The following is a 15,500-nucleotide window of genomic DNA, read 5'->3' as shown; positions in this document are numbered from 1 at the left end:
CTCAACACTGGTTAAGCCTCATCTGGAGTACTGTGTGCACTTCTGGGCTCCACATTTGAAGAAAGACCTGGAGAAATTAGAGAGGGTCTAGAGATGGGCAACAAAGATGATCAAGGGCTTGGAAGGCAAGTTATACAAGGAGAAACTGAAGGATCCAGGCATGTTCAGCTTGTGGAAAAGGTACTTAAGAGGAGACATGACAGAAGTCTTAAAAAATTTGAAGGGCTGCCATGAAGAAGAGGGAAAACACTTTTTTCTCTTGCTGCAGAGGGGAGGATGCAGGCCAATGCCTTGATGTTGCAGCAAAGTAAATTTAGATTGAAAGTCTGGAAAAAAAAAGTCTTCACTGTAAGAATAGTGAGGCAGTGGCAAAGACTGCCCAGGGAAGTTGTGGACACTTTGTCACTGGAAATGCTCAAGAAGAGGTTGGACAACCACTGGTTGGGGATGTTCTAGGCATAGCTATTTCCCATGCTTCTGGGTTTTGCTAGTTTTCTCCCTTGCCCCACTCCCTTTTTCTGCTATAAGTTTTCAGGTGTTTTTAAGTCTCCCCAGAGGCACTGGGTGGTCACTACAGCTAAGGCTGGGGACCTTGACTGGGGTGTACCAATTCTCTTGCTAGAAACAAAGCCAGAGGTTTCTGGCTAGAGAGTCTTGCCCCTTTGCTCAGGGTCAGGCCAACTGCCATATGTGGGAGCAGGAAGGAATGCTACCCCATGGTCAGATTAGTGCAGACTGTCGGGGTTTTTGCCTTACTTTGTAGAGGGAGATGCGCTTCTCTAACCAGGACCTCTTGAGTGTATACTGACAACATTTTATGGAAGCAGCATGTTGGCTGCTAGGGTTCCCCTGCTTTACCTGTGGCAGGCTAGAGTGTTAGGTCTGTGTTGTGTCCAGATTGAGGGTAGTCTTGTGTAGAGTTTAGATTATGGTTGTATGGGATGGTTTGGATAGGGATGATTTTGCCTCAGACTATTTCTCTATGACTAGATGACTAGATGTCAATGAATCATGAACAATACTGCAGATATATTAAGTACTCAGGGCTGAATGATACTATATAAATTAAATGCCTTTTTCATCTTGGAAAAAAAGGGCCTTATTATTGTGAAAAAAACCCAGATTTCCATGTGGTAAAAAGTTAACAGGTGCTGATTTTGATTCAAATTACCAGTTACTTTTAAAAATGTGATGCTTTTTCTCAAGTGCCTAACACAATTGCAGCAGGCAGTGATAGATACAACAGACATTGCCAGAGAGGTAAGAAGCTGAGGCTCCCATGTGTCTTCATGTCTTACTGCAAAGGAAGGAAGGAAGAGAAAGTTGCCAAAAGAGTTGTGGCTTGAGATGAAATATGTGTTCACTATGTGACAATGAATATCATCATTACTAAAAAAAGGCAAGAGATACAGAAACCATGGATCTCAGATGAAGAGTTGCAGCATATGGAAAAGCAAAGAGAGATCAAGGTAAGGAAACTCTGCAAGCAGACAGCCTGGAGGGAATATGCATCGATGAACAGACATCTTTAAAGGTTGGTGAGATATAAGAAATTGGCTTCTTCAACTGGAGAGAAGACGTGCCTCAGAAAGATACCCAAGAGACTTTTCTTTTAATACTTTGGCAACATTTATGCAACAAGTAGGGCCAATAAAGTATTAGGGAATTGTAAGTTCAGTGGAAAATTGAAAAGAAGCAGTACAGCACATTTGCCAAACCAAAAATGGATATCCCTGACTAAAGTAAAAGTCCTGACTGAGGGAGAAAAGGAAGAATGCATTTTGACCCACTGCAACATGGGATGTGGCCTATTGGACTTGCTCTTCAGAAAGACGTTGTAACTACTGTTGGATACAGCAAGCAAGTTAAAAGGGGAAGGCTCCCGGATGGGATGACCCAGCACTGCTGGAGATCAGTGTATTGCATGAGCTGTTAGCGTGGAGCAGATGGCTGGTGCCAAGTAGGAAAAAAAGCCTTAGCTCAGTTCCTTTGTGATAAACAATCCAGGCACATATGCAAAGCACCACAACTGCATCATCTGAGTCACTTCCACAGAAAGGGAAAGCCCCCCCAGCAGGGAATAGAAATTAAAATGAAGGGAAAACCCATGCAGATGAAATCTTATACTGCGAGACACCCCCAACCTACACTCCTGAGGCATCGTACCAATATTCAGCTCAAATTTAAAAATACAGCATCAGAGTGAGCATGTGAGTTCTGGTTCCGCTGCAGGGGCTCTCCAACCTTTATTGCTGCCCCCCAAGTAAAGTCTTTTACTAAGGATGCCAGGACTCTGTGATCACTCCTGTTGACAGAAGACATGGGCAACAATTCACATGAAAGAGAACACAGAGAAAGAGGTGTTTAAACACCTCAGTGTTTAAGGTACAAGCCAGCCTTAAACCTAGGGACTCAGGAGACCTGGTTTTAATTTTATGCTCTGCTCTGGACTTCATGGGTAACTTAGGGAATTTCATTTAGGTTAGGTCTACAGGCCATAACGTGAACTATAGGCTCACATTTGCTATATCCACCTGCATAGTAAATCCCTTCATTTTAACCTGGATGTGAGGCCCTGTCCCCACTGATCTCCTCCACCACATCTTCCCTACAGCGTGTTTGGAACTGATCTGTGCACTGCAGGAAGCCTGACAGTAGCAATCTCACAGCTCCCTGCTCCTGGCTTCTGAAGGTACGGACTGAAAATGGCAGCTCATGCGGCTGAGGCTGACTGAGAGCAACCCTATATATCAGTGTAGACATATCCTTAGTTTCCCTGTGCTTGGTTCCCCATACATAGAAGAGGCTAAAAGTGTCTTTGTACCTTACAGGAATGTTGTGAGGGAAAAAGGTAATAAGGATAGTACGTTATGCAGGCACAATGGTAGTGAAGGTTGTCTAAAAGATCTGACTGCCCAATTTCTGTTGTAGCAGCTTTGAAAACTGCAGCTTAATGCTAGTAAAAGCAGTAATATTGAAATGAAATCTTTAATAAGAAATGTACAGAATCATGGAGAAGAAAAAGTATCAGTGGAGTAGAATTTCTGTCAGAAAGTAATAGAAAGGCACCCACGCCCCCCAGGAAGAGCTGGGGGAGGCAATCAGAGAGCTGGGGAACTGAACCAGGAGCTGGACATTCCCCCCATTCCCAGTTCAATTCCCCCTACCCTGATCTTTGATTGCTCTCTGATTGCTTCCCCTAGGTCTTCCCTGGGGGCATGGGCCCCTGAATGATGCAGGAAGACAGCAGGCTGCTGCTGCCAGCTAGGGAATATCGATGGCTCAGGACAATTTTTCCAGCTGACAGCAGCAGCCTGCTGAAACTCTGCACTCAGATCTGGGGGTTGTGCCCCCCAGGAAGAGCTGGGCAAATGATCAGAGAGCTGGGGAATCAACCCAGGAGCTCTGACTGGCACGGAGAGCCACCCTGGCTCCGGGACAGCACATAGCACCCTGCTGAGCTGTGCTGCACCTGCGTAATAGTGTAGCTGCCACACGGGTGCCAGGCAGGAGGGTGATCCTCACTACCCCACGCTGCATGGGGGAGAGGGGAGGGGGCTCTGCCATGAGCACACAGAGGCCCCAATCACTGCTGCCAGAGCCGGTGATTGTGAGGCTTTTTTTTTAAAAGCTCCACACTCATGAGCTGCGGAGCATGTGGATGACAGCAGGCTGCTGCTGCCGTCTGGTGCCAGTGCCAGCACCCGAGTCTGCTTGGTGCAGCCCATGCTGAGCGCCAGGAAGAACCCAGTGCTGGCACTGGCACTGGCCCCAACTGGCAACAGCAGCCTGCTGTCATCCTGCATGCAGATCCTAAGGGTGTTCCCCCTAGGAGGGCTGTAGGGCTGTGCCAGACTCCTCCCGGGGGGTAGGGCCCCCAGATCTGTGTGTGGGATGACAGCATGCTGCCACTGCTGGCAAGTGATGCCTATTTTACTTTGAACAGGTAGAGGTGCAGTTTCCCAGAAACTCCTGCACCTATCTCCTTGAAACTTGGCAGACTGCATGCCCTCAGAAAGGGCTAGCATCTCTCCAATTTTCATCTGAATCAGGGGTGCAATGACAAAGTTATAGGCATTTTTGTGATTCCCCATTGTAGCCTATGGGTGAAACGTCGAAACACATCAAAACATCGAAACAACAAAACAGTTTCAACGAAAAGAAACAGAACAGTGCTTCAAAACAGTGAGACAAAACACTGTCCCTTTGAAACAGCAAAATGGAAGTCGAAACAAAATGGTGCTTTCACACAGCCCTAGAAACTCATTGCACTACAGAGAGCATCACTTGCATGGCAAGTTTAACAATCAACTCTTTATGAGTTCTCTTGGTGGAAATGAATATGGCAATCATTTTTACAGTGGGAGAAATATTTCTTTCATTCTCAAACTTTCCAAAAAAAGTCCACTATCAGGTGAAGCATAATGTTACAAGAGTACTATTATGTTTTACTCTATCATACGTCCCTTTTACTGTTTTTCAGACTAAATTTTTGTTGAGGAACACAGTCTATTTAGAATTTAAGAAAAATTACTTGATTGAACCTCCAAATATGAGTCTATTCAAATTTTTAAGCAATAGTTTTGGATACAAATAGGTTTTGAAATATTTGTGAAAATGTTTTCTTAAATAATTATTAGGCGTTTCAATTAGACTTTTCCCACACAAACTTCACCAGAAGACTGCTGATTTAAAGGTTCAATTCCAGGTATACCTTAGCACACCCACGTATCCTTCCCACCCCCTCCACTTTGCAATCAACACAGTGTAGTGTAAAGACCATATGCATCCCCTGAGCCCTTCAGAGTCAGATAAGAATGGCAGTTCCTTTATTTCCCCTACAAACTTTTCTGAATCTCTCCATCAAATATAAATCAAAGATCTCCACAGTCAGCAGTGATTTCTATCTTGGAGTCGTAGGTGCCCACTTTTATTTTTGTTGGGGGGTGGAGGGCCAAGAGCTAAGATGATGTCCCTCCTTCTAGTGGCATGTCCAAAGCAAAGCCTGTAGTGGGGTGGGGGCAGATGCAGGCTGCCTGCTGTGGGCTCAGGGCTCCCCCCTGGATACCCTGCCCCCAGGCACCCTGTCCTAGCCATGCAGCCATGGGGAGGTGACCCCTTCTCCATGCCACTGCTCCCACTACTGTCAGGTGGGCAGGGAGCACCTTGCCATGGCAGTGTGGCTGATAGGGCTCCCAATTTGGAAAGCAGCAGGGCAGGGAGTCCCAAGGCCACAGCAGGCAGCCTGCTCCCTCCCCATTCACAAATCTGGTGGACATGTGTCCTCCCATGTCCCCCTCCCCTGGAGTGCATGCAGAACAGGAACCTGGCCCCTCACCACCTCCTGGATGGGCCACCCATGGCTCTGTCCCTCTTCCTGCCCTGGTCCCAGGCCTCATGCATTGCCCTAGCTAGGCAGTGCCACCAGGCCCAGCTCCTGCCCCACTCCTTTACCTCTCAATCTGCCCCCTCCCCATAGACTTACCTGCAGGTAGCTAGGGGAGCTGCTCTCCACTGTTGCATGGAGCTTTATTCCTGGCGATGTTCATGTGTACACATGCAAATCATGCACATGGCACCCCTTGCTTCCTATTCCCAGCCTACAAGGGGAAACCCAGATCCATGTTTTCTACATTTTTCTTCAGTGAACATAAAACCCGGATCCCTGCATGATACTGGGAATTGGGGACAAATACTGTCCTGGAGTCATGCAGCCTGGAACCAGGAATTTGATGTTCCCATTTTGGTACTGTCGTACCCAACTAGGGACAGGTTCCCAAAGGGGACCAGGGTCCTTGATACCCCTATACTTCTTTGGTAACTGTGAGCAGAATTCTGTTTCTCCTATGCTCTTAAATGACAGTTTTCTAGCCATGTAAGTGTCATTTTTGGCATCTGTGCACAGGTTATGATTCTGTGTTGAGGATGTATATCCACATGTGCATAACTGAGCATGCACAGTAGGCTACACTGATTGGGCAGGTAAGATGCACCCATTCTGGATTTTTAACTCATGAAAACAGCTAGCCAGACCTGCATGACTAATACATGTTAGATGGAGGAGGCTCCTATGTTTTATGTTTAATAGATGAGTGGTGGGTACACTTGCCCAGAAGCAGGAGAGCCATATTCTAGGCCCTAATCATTCATGTGGAGTTAGAACAGGAGCGGGCAATTATTTCAGCTGGGGGGCTGCTTAAGGAGTTTTGTCGAGCCGTCCAGGGCCCCACACATACAATCTTTCATAAGATATCATTTTAACAAATTATAGATCAAAAACGAATCATATACTAAAAATCAAACATTTATTATATTTTAATTGTATTGCAAAAATTATTTTTGTCCTGATTTATGTTTTGTAGGGTAGTGTATATAGAGGCCATTGCATAATAGTTCAAAATAGAGTCTTACTGTTGCATATTGTGTGTGTGTGGGGAGGGGAGAGGAGTTGGGGTGTGGGGTGGTTTTTGGGGTGTGCATGTGGTGGTTTGTGGATGAGTGTGTGTATGTGTATGGAGGTGGGGATGCCTTCATAATAGGTCCTAGGAACTGGCCAGGTGTGGGGGGAGGAAGGGAAGGGGCTGCATGCATCAGAGCTCACATGGGCAGTATGGTACAGGTGCGATTCACTCCCTCTTTCCCATGGCTGCCCCCATGGCACTCTGCATGGAGCTGAGACCTACCCACTCCTACCTGGGGAAGCCTGAACTGTGTTCCTACCTGTACACACTCCACACCTACCAGACAGTGCCAGCGCAGCCCCAGCATGTACAACTTCCCAGTGGAGCTGCTGCTGCAGCTGCCCAGGTACTGCTCGGGTCTCCCCACCTCCAGTGGTTCATCCTCTTCCTCATGCCCCTGCTGTGCCACTCTGAGCAGCAGGCAGCATGGAGAGGCTGTGGGAATGGAAACCACATGCCTAACCAGGTGGGTGGGAAGCTGCAGCTGGATGGCTCCTGTCCCAGTGTGCAGGGCTCCAGCTTTAGCTTTTGGCCACCTGGAATCTTGTGCATTGGGGCAGGAGCTGCATAGCTGCAGCTTCCCTCCTACCTGGATGGGCATCTGCTGTCTGGCACACATCCCCATGGCTTCCCTGTACTGTCTGATGCCTGCAGTGGTGTGTAGCGGGAGGAGGAGGAACCACTGGAGGTGGGGGGAGCTGAGCTGTCCCACCGGAAGCAGCCCCACAGGAAAGCTGTGTGGGCTGGCCAGGGCTGGGGTGGGTGGAAGCACAGCATGGGATACTTTGGACAGGAGCAGGCAGAGCTTGGCTCTATGCAGAGCACCACAGGCTGAATATAATCAATTGGTGGGCTGGATCCCATCAGGTGGAGGGCTAGATCTGGCCCATGGGCCATATTTTGTCTACTCTTGAGTTAGAACCTGCATCTAGCTCTGATTTGCCAACATAGCTTGCTAATCACTGTACCACCAGTAAGGCATTGTCCAGTCACCCCTCCAGTGGTCCTTTTGACCCACAGAGCAGCTAAGAGAGGGATGTATGTGAGGAAAGGAAGAAGACAGCAAGCATGAGGGACTGTGGTTCAGTGAAATGGCTGTTGCTCTCAAAAGGATGGGGCCCTAGGTTCCAGCCTGGATTCTTACTGCCAATATGGCAGAAACTTCCTGAGCATGTTGCTCTGTGTCCAATAACTCTTATATACAAGGGTTCATCTTCAGAAGGAGGGCTGACAAGCAGAGTTGAATAGTGTCTGACTTTAGGGTAGTGGATACACTTTGCTAGGAGGTCAGAGACACTAGTTCTAAACTCCTTTGGGGGAGGAGGCCCTTGGACTTGAGCCTCTGACTTCCAGGGCATGCACTTCATCTAGTCAGCTACTGGGGATAAAACATGATAGGGTCTTTCCGAGACAAACTTAGGCATGTCTATTGGATACTATGCAGGCCCAGTCTATATGTACATGCTTATTCATCTACAGGGCATGGACGAATGCCAAAAATGGCACTTATATTGCTAGTAAACTGTGTATATTTAGGTACTCCAATGGAAACAGAATGGCACCATTGCTTTATAACATCCCTTTCATTTTTAGGTCCTTTTCTAAATTCTCTATTATTAGTTTAACAACCCTTCAGGTCACTAATGCAACCTTGATCAATCCGTCAGCACATTTTAGCAATCTTTCTGATCTGCTCTACTGCAATGGCAATTCCCTATTTGTCACAGACTGTTCAGCCTCATAGTCAATAATAGGATCAATCTATGAATGATTTTCAACTTGTCCTTATATATCTTGAGCAGATGCTTAAAATCCTTTGTAAGATTTACCCTTTACTGGCAATTGCTAAGTTTGAGGGAGGGGGTTATCTTTAATCAAGGTAGTTTTGACTAGTTAGTTTCAATCTTGTCAAATTCTTATGCAAGCTTTGTTTTAAACATGGTCTTATTCCTTTGTTCTAATATTCCATGTGTTTATACATTCCCAGACTTATTCTCACTCTTCTAGACTTTTCTGTTTTAGTTCCAAATTTTAATTGAATAGTTATATATTAACTGTACAGGAGGTGACTTTCCACTTTCCAGCAAGGGAACTCAGTATTTGGCTGAATATAGGCCTTTGTTGTCATCCACTCTTTTTTTTTGGAGCAAATTCTTCACCATATATGCTACACATTCAACTAATCTTGAGAGGATAGCTAGAACTAGATGTCTCATGATGATAGTCATAAACCCTTTGCCTTTTTCTCAGACTTTTATTCATGTTTCTGTTTGTTATTCTGCTTGGTGTATTCATATTGCCTTTTCAAGTGCCAGATCTATTTCTTCTAGTAATCACTGAGGGACATTTTTATTGTTAAACTGCTGGACAATTGCATCTAGTTCTGTAATGTTCCATAAAGTCTTTTAATATTTCATATTCAAAAGACTGACTTTTTCATTTGAAAGTCTGTTATAAACAACTTCATGTTTCTTCTTCATTCCATGTTCTCCTGAACAGCTATTTTTTCAAAAGCAACACTTTTTTTCTAGACATGACAGTCCCTAAGGAGAAGTCATTCCTTCACCAGCGTATCAGAATTCTTTGAGGGCATCAACAAGAATGAAGACTAGGGTGATGCAAACTTCACTGTATATTTGGACTTTCACGAAGTCGCTGATAAAGTTTGGCAACAAAGGGTCATAATAAAATTAGATTGTTATGGCATTAGAGTCCACTTGTGGATCAGAAACTGGCTTCAGGCTAGAAAACAGATTGGGTATAAATGGCCAGTTCTAAGAATGGAAAGAAGTAAACAGTGGAGTCCCTCAAGGACCTGTGTTGGGACTGGTAGTGTTTAATGTTTTTAAACGTGATCTGAAAAGAGGGTTGAGTAGTGAGGTGGCAAAGTTCAGTTGGCATGAACTTACTCAGAGAGGTAAAAATGAAAGTGGATTGTGGACTGCAAAGAGCTGCAGGGGTCTAAAGCATCTAGCTTTGCAGGCTGGATCTGGCCCTTGGAGGAATTGCATTGGCCTGTGGGGCTCCTGGAGGGACTGGGAATTTGGGGCAGGGCCCATCCCCAGACTGGGGTATTGAGCCCTGCTGGAGACTCACTTTGGTGACAGCATGATGAGCAACAGGTGACTTAACCCCTCTTCCCCAGCCCCCTTCCTGGCTCCCAGAGCTGACACAGTACTGCTGTTGCTGGCCATGCTGCTGAAAGTGTGTCCAAATTTAACCTGTGACGAGCCCCACAGGTTGGATCTGGGCCAGGAGGCCAAACAAGTTTGACACATTTGTTGGATAGCAATGGTTTTCAAACTTGGGTTTGGAGACCCCTGGGGATCTGCAGACTATGATTAAGAGGTCCATGAAAGATGAGTATGATCAATCAAAAGTACTTGAATGGCCATACTTACTATTCAAAGTGGTCCACATCTCCATTCAAAATTGTCTAGGGGTCAGCAAATGAAAAAGGTTGAAAACCATTTCTCTATAGCCTACCAAGGAAGGAGTCTGTAGTCTGCATCCAGTCTAGCTCAGGCTCTGAAACATATCTTTCATAGTGCACACATCTGAATTTTTCATTGTTCAGTTGCAAGGCTGTTTCCATCTCTTCCTATTTATAACCTTTTCCCCACTGGGCTTTGACTGGCTCAGTTACAGATAGTGAATATATAGAACCTAGACTGATTGCCTTTAATGAGAAAAAAATGACATCTTCAGAGACAACTACTAAGAGTGCTCAGTGATTATCATAACTCTTCAAGATGCCTTTGACTTTTTCTAAACTCCCTACCCTGTTGTCCTTGCATGGACAGAGACAGAGGATTCAACAAAAACTCCTGTTTCTGCTCCCCCAGCTTCCCTTTAAATTAAACAAATAAAATCAATTGCTGCAATAAAAACCTTTGGATGACAATGGCATGGAAAATGTTAGCTTCAACAGGTTTTTTTTTCTGGGGAAGTTAGAAGCAAGAAAGGATGTAGGCTAAAAGTGACACTCCTTTGAATACATAAGTAGTGGGCATAAATAGTAATCCAAATGGCTTTTCTTAATGTAAGTACAGAAAGTTTACAAGAGCGTGGCAAGAAAGACATTAAATACATAACACTTTATTAGCTGGGGCTGCAAAAAGAAAGTGACTAGGAATGTAAGGGAGTCATCATTTGCTCTAAAGTCGGCATTGTCTGGTTTGCATTAGTGACTTCCTGACATTATCTTTTCCCGTTGTTTGTTTGTTTATTTAATCTGTATCAGTATTCAGCATCCTCTTACCACTATGTAGGGAAAATGTCTCTCTTCTTTCTATGAGAAAGATTTGAGCATGATATGCTGTTTAATCTATTCCATGTAGCTATTAATAATTATAATAATTAATGACAGTCAGCATGTGTTCCAGTTGGGCCAAATCCCGAGGTCGTTATTCAGCCAGACTCCCAATGAGTTCCAGATTTAGCTGTGTTTGTTTTGCTATGCATAGCACGTTGCAAAGCAGGTAGAGACCTCTCTGGAATGTTATTTCTATTTCATTATGTTCTCTGTACTGTGGTATACAAGGTTCCTTGGGTAAATCTGATATCTTTTATTCGACCAACTAATTAGGGACTAATTTTGCCACGTGCCCTTGTGGCCAATGGGGGCAGCTCCAGACTCTAGCCGCATGGCTGTTAGCACTTGGCAACCATGTTGAAGCCAGAGCCAGCTGCCAGCACCTGGGAAGCTTTGGCATCCATCTGGGAAACTGTGATCCCTGGCCAGCTCCTTCCCTGCCCAGGAGCCATGTGGCAGCTCCTTCCTTGCCCACTCTGCCTCTCCATGCTAGAGCTGCTCCAGCCCGTGCCCCTGCCAACAATACCCAGCACCCTGCTACTTCAGCCTAGCCCCTGCCAGCAATAACCAGTGCCCCGTGTTCTTGCAGGTCCCAGCAGGCCACCCCCTGCCCCACCCAGGTCCCAGGACAGTCATGCACCCACCAGCAGGGGCAAGGGCACTGGCTGCATGAGGCCCTGCCTGACCCACTTCTTCTGCACTCCTGTTCCAGCCTGCCTGCCCACTACCCACACCCCCCACTACCCTCTGCCCACCCCCAGCGCCACTCTCAGGACATGCACATAGGTGAAACAGAAAACAATGTAGCTTGGGTGTGCACAGGTTTGTACTTCTGTCTCCAGTTGAGGGAATTATTGGTAGGGCAGTGTGCTGCAGAGGGACACAACAGCCCAGCGGCTGCCTCCGTCCCCTATAGAGTCAGGTCCAGTCAATCAATTACTTAACTATATACAGATTTATTATTACAACAAAACCATTAAAGGGTAAGGACATATACATATACACATATATAATCTAAATTTACAAAACAATAAACCCTATAATATATATATACAGATATACACAAACCCAGTTATCATTTAAAAATACAGATGAACAACAGAACAAACCAGACCAAAGGATATTGATTGGGCAATCTTATAACTCTATTCATATACAAACGTTTGCTTCAAATTATTTACATAAACTGTAAGGCATAGTTCACAAATATAATCATCAGTCCTTAGGCTACCTGGGTGCCTTCCAGGGCAGGGGCCCCACTTCCAAGATACCACTACAGGAAAGGAGGTGGGGGGGGGGAATGAAAAAGGAGAGGAAGACCCAGAGACGTCTAAGGACTGTAGTTCCCAGTGGCTTCAAAGTTAGATATGTGCTAACTTTGGGGTCTGCAGACCACAGGCTGAAAACCACTGGCCTAGTATAAAAGCAACAGCTGGATATTTTTCAGAAGCTGCTAAAATTGATCATTTCATTCCTATTCCTTTTTAACTTAAGAAAAAAGATTTCTTTCCTAAATTTATATTTCTATGAACACTTGCATCTTTTTTCCTTAAAATTACAAACAAGATTTATCTAAACCTGATTTTTTTCACAATCTCTTTATTGTGCATTTTATAGGCCTTTTCTAACAGCACATTAACAAGCACAAACAGCTTGGCACTAGAAAGTACTAATGGCATTGGTCAATTTCATGACCTTTCTTTTTTCCCTATGAATAACTGCTGCCCTGGGTGACAGCGGCAATGCCCATCCTGCTCTGAAGAACTGGAGAATTCTGTATTCCTGTTTTTTATCATTTGTGGTAATCTTTCCTTCCATGTATATGTGCATAACTCCAACAACTCAGCAGGAATACAGAGCTTTAAAAAAACCAAACAGTTCACTTTAAGTCCTGAGTCAATAAAGCCTTATTTTTCTTGTGCCCTTTCTGATCTTAGTGGCAAAGTTAACTTTTTAAGCCCCCTCTACATGTGCAGGTAAAGGTGTCATTGGATATAATGTATGATCAAGCCAGTTGTACCTCTTGTCATACTACATTTGTGTGGCAGGAGAGGTGTTTGAGGAACTGTGCATTACATCCGATTATGCCTTATTGCCAGTGTAGGGGGAGCCCAATCCTGGACTCCCCCTGCATCGAAAAGAAGCAGGCTCCCATGGCAGCTGGTGTGGGAATTCTGGGTTGTGGGTGCCCATATGGTGCTGGGACCCAGACCCATGTGGTGCCAGACCTAGACCTGGCTATCCACTGGTAGGCAGGATCAACAGCTCTATCAGCTGCAGGACTCTCAACCCTACACAGCTGTGGGGTGCCGCTGCAGCTTCCCAGCTGTGGGGTGCATGGAATGCCCCACAGCGGGGATATAAGAATGGCTAGGAGACACACAGCAGCTACAGTCTCTCATCTGCAGACTGCCTACATGTGCAAATTAAAGTTGGATAGAAACCAGCCATAAAGTTATTACACATTTTTGAGCAATAACTTTATAGCCGGTTGAAACTTTAGATACAATAGTTAATTTCCGTGTGTAGCCAGTCTAAATTTATTGTGCAATTAACAAGGTAATTGCACAATAGATATAACATGCAGAGGGGACCTTAGGACCCTAAATTGCAAAGGGAGTGAACTGGACTATGTTTTTCTTGGGACAGGTGAAGCTGGAAGTTTTGACGTTGATTTGCTGCATGACAGGACTAGTATTCACCCATGATGTCCACTATGAATGAGGGATGCTAGCTGCATTCTTGGACAAGGTAGTGATTTCAACCCAAGTTAAAGTATATTGTCAATGACCAGCATCCTGATGAAAGGATTTAAGTGATTCTGTGACACTTTGAATCCCTATTGAAATATATTATATATTACGCATTCATATTTAGAGCTTTCAGCTTGACCTTAATAAGTAACTGGAGTTCCATATATTATGGCAAAGGTGGCCAAACCTCGGCTCGTGAGCGTCATGTAGCTTGCCAGCATGGTACTTGTAGCTCTCCCACTTCTCCTAGGACTGCCAGCTCAGGCACCAGGCTGCTCAGGTGGGGGTTGCAGCTGTGCTGCTGACCCTGGGGCGTGCTCCCCACAGGGAAAGCCAGAGCAGCTTGATGTGGTGGGCAGTGAGGTGGCCACATCTACTCCAGATCACTCAGCACCTCCGCCCCCCCCCCCAATCTCTTGAACTTCTGTGGAGGATTGGATGTGGCTCCCAGGATGAGTAACTCTGGCCACCCCCGTACAATGGAGGAGGTCAAATGGGCCACAGAGCATCTACAGAGCTGCTTGCTCCACAGAGGCCACTTAAAAATAATGGTTGATATTTTCTTTGTTAGTAGTACTGTTGTTGTGCCTGGGAGCCCAGTCACAGATCAGGATCCCATTGTGTTAGGCACACTACAAATAAAGAATATATAAGAAATGTATCTTCCCCAAGAAGCTTATAATCTAAGCATGAGACAGATGGATACAGACCCATAGGGAAGTGCAAGAAGACAGGAGGCAATGTTGTTTAACACAATGAGCTTCGGTGTGGGCAGAAGACAAGAGTTTTCATGCAATGCTAGATCGACCTATGGCCTATCCCCATTTCTTCCCTCCCATGTTCTGCAATGATCTGAGCCCTCTTCACCCAGTCAAGCTGGGTTGATTCATCATTTTTTCACTGAAATCTTTTATCTCTGTTCTCTCAGAAGATTAATTTACCCCTTAAAGTTCAGAGGATCCTGGGACAACAATTGAAATTCTCAGCTGTAACAACCATTAAACAAGTTTTCCTTTGTACATTAATCAGAAACATGTATGCTGGTGAGGGCCTCCAGTCACTGCAGAACAGAAGCCAGGGAGTGAGTGGGCCACAATGACCTCTCTGACTAGCTCCTACCAGATTGCAAAAGGGCTACCTATGGGTACTACATTCAAGCCCCCTTCCCCCTATGTGACCTTTCACCACTAGGCACGTCACTGCTGTGGGACAGAGATTAGTGGTGCAGGAATCTATAGAATTATCTATCTTAAAGGCAGCAGCATTTGCCAGTAACCTTGGCAGCCGGAACAAGGTAAAACCTGCCCACAGCAATTTTAATTCCAGCTCAAGGCTCAAAATTGGACTCTTATATCATGGTCTTAATCTTGCCAGATGCTTGCTTGTTCCCTGCCCTACAGTTCCCTTTCACTCCCATCATGCAACTTGGCTTCTCTCATAGCTGTGGTTATGAGAATATTTTCTGCACCCTCTGTCTCTACCTTTCTCTACCTGTATGATTAGGGGCATGGAGGGTAAGCCCAATGAGGGGAGATTCCAAGATCTGGGCTTGTTCAGTCTGAGTAAGAGAAGGCTGAGAAGTGACTTGATAGCCACCTACAAGTACATCAGGGGTGAGTATCAAGATCCAGGGGAACAACTCTTCAGGGAGGCACCTGAAGGGCGGACGAGGACTAATGGGCATAAGCTAATAGAGGGTAAATTCAGGCTGGACATAAGAAAACCCTTTTTCTCTGTAAGTGTCACCAGAATCTGGAACACACTCCCAGCAGAGGTGGTGCTATCACCCTTCTCGGAGGTGTTCAAGATGAGGCTGGACAAGCACCTTGGTGAGCTCATAGAATCCTAGAATCATAGCAGTAGGGTCGGAAGGGACCCTGTAGATCCTCAAGTCCGACCCCCCGCCTGGGCGGGAGAAAAGACTGGACTCAAATGAGTCCAGCCAGGTAGGCATCAAGCCTCTTCTTAAAG

At 45.5% G+C, this 15,500-nt stretch overlaps 1 long non-coding RNA gene across 1 annotated transcript; it reads right to left on the bottom strand.

The window, feature by feature from the left end:
• Positions 1 to 5,241: 5,241 nt before the first annotated feature.
• LOC109306303 lies at positions 5,242 to 14,002 on the bottom strand. The gene is made up of 3 exons (XR_002099931.1): positions 13,952 to 14,002; positions 5,580 to 5,585; positions 5,242 to 5,252 (listed from the first exon to the last, which is right to left on the bottom strand). It is a non-coding gene; the product is annotated as an uncharacterized LOC109306303 (long non-coding RNA).
• Between the last annotated feature and the right edge of the window lie 1,498 nt (positions 14,003 to 15,500).

The sequence above is a fragment of the Crocodylus porosus genome, unplaced genomic scaffold (genome assembly GCF_001723895.1).
Source record: "Crocodylus porosus isolate Cpor-Errol unplaced genomic scaffold, CroPor_comp1, whole genome shotgun sequence".
Lineage (NCBI taxonomy): Eukaryota > Metazoa > Chordata > Crocodylia > Crocodylidae > Crocodylus > Crocodylus porosus.
This window is presented reverse-complemented; position numbering and strand designations above follow the sequence as displayed.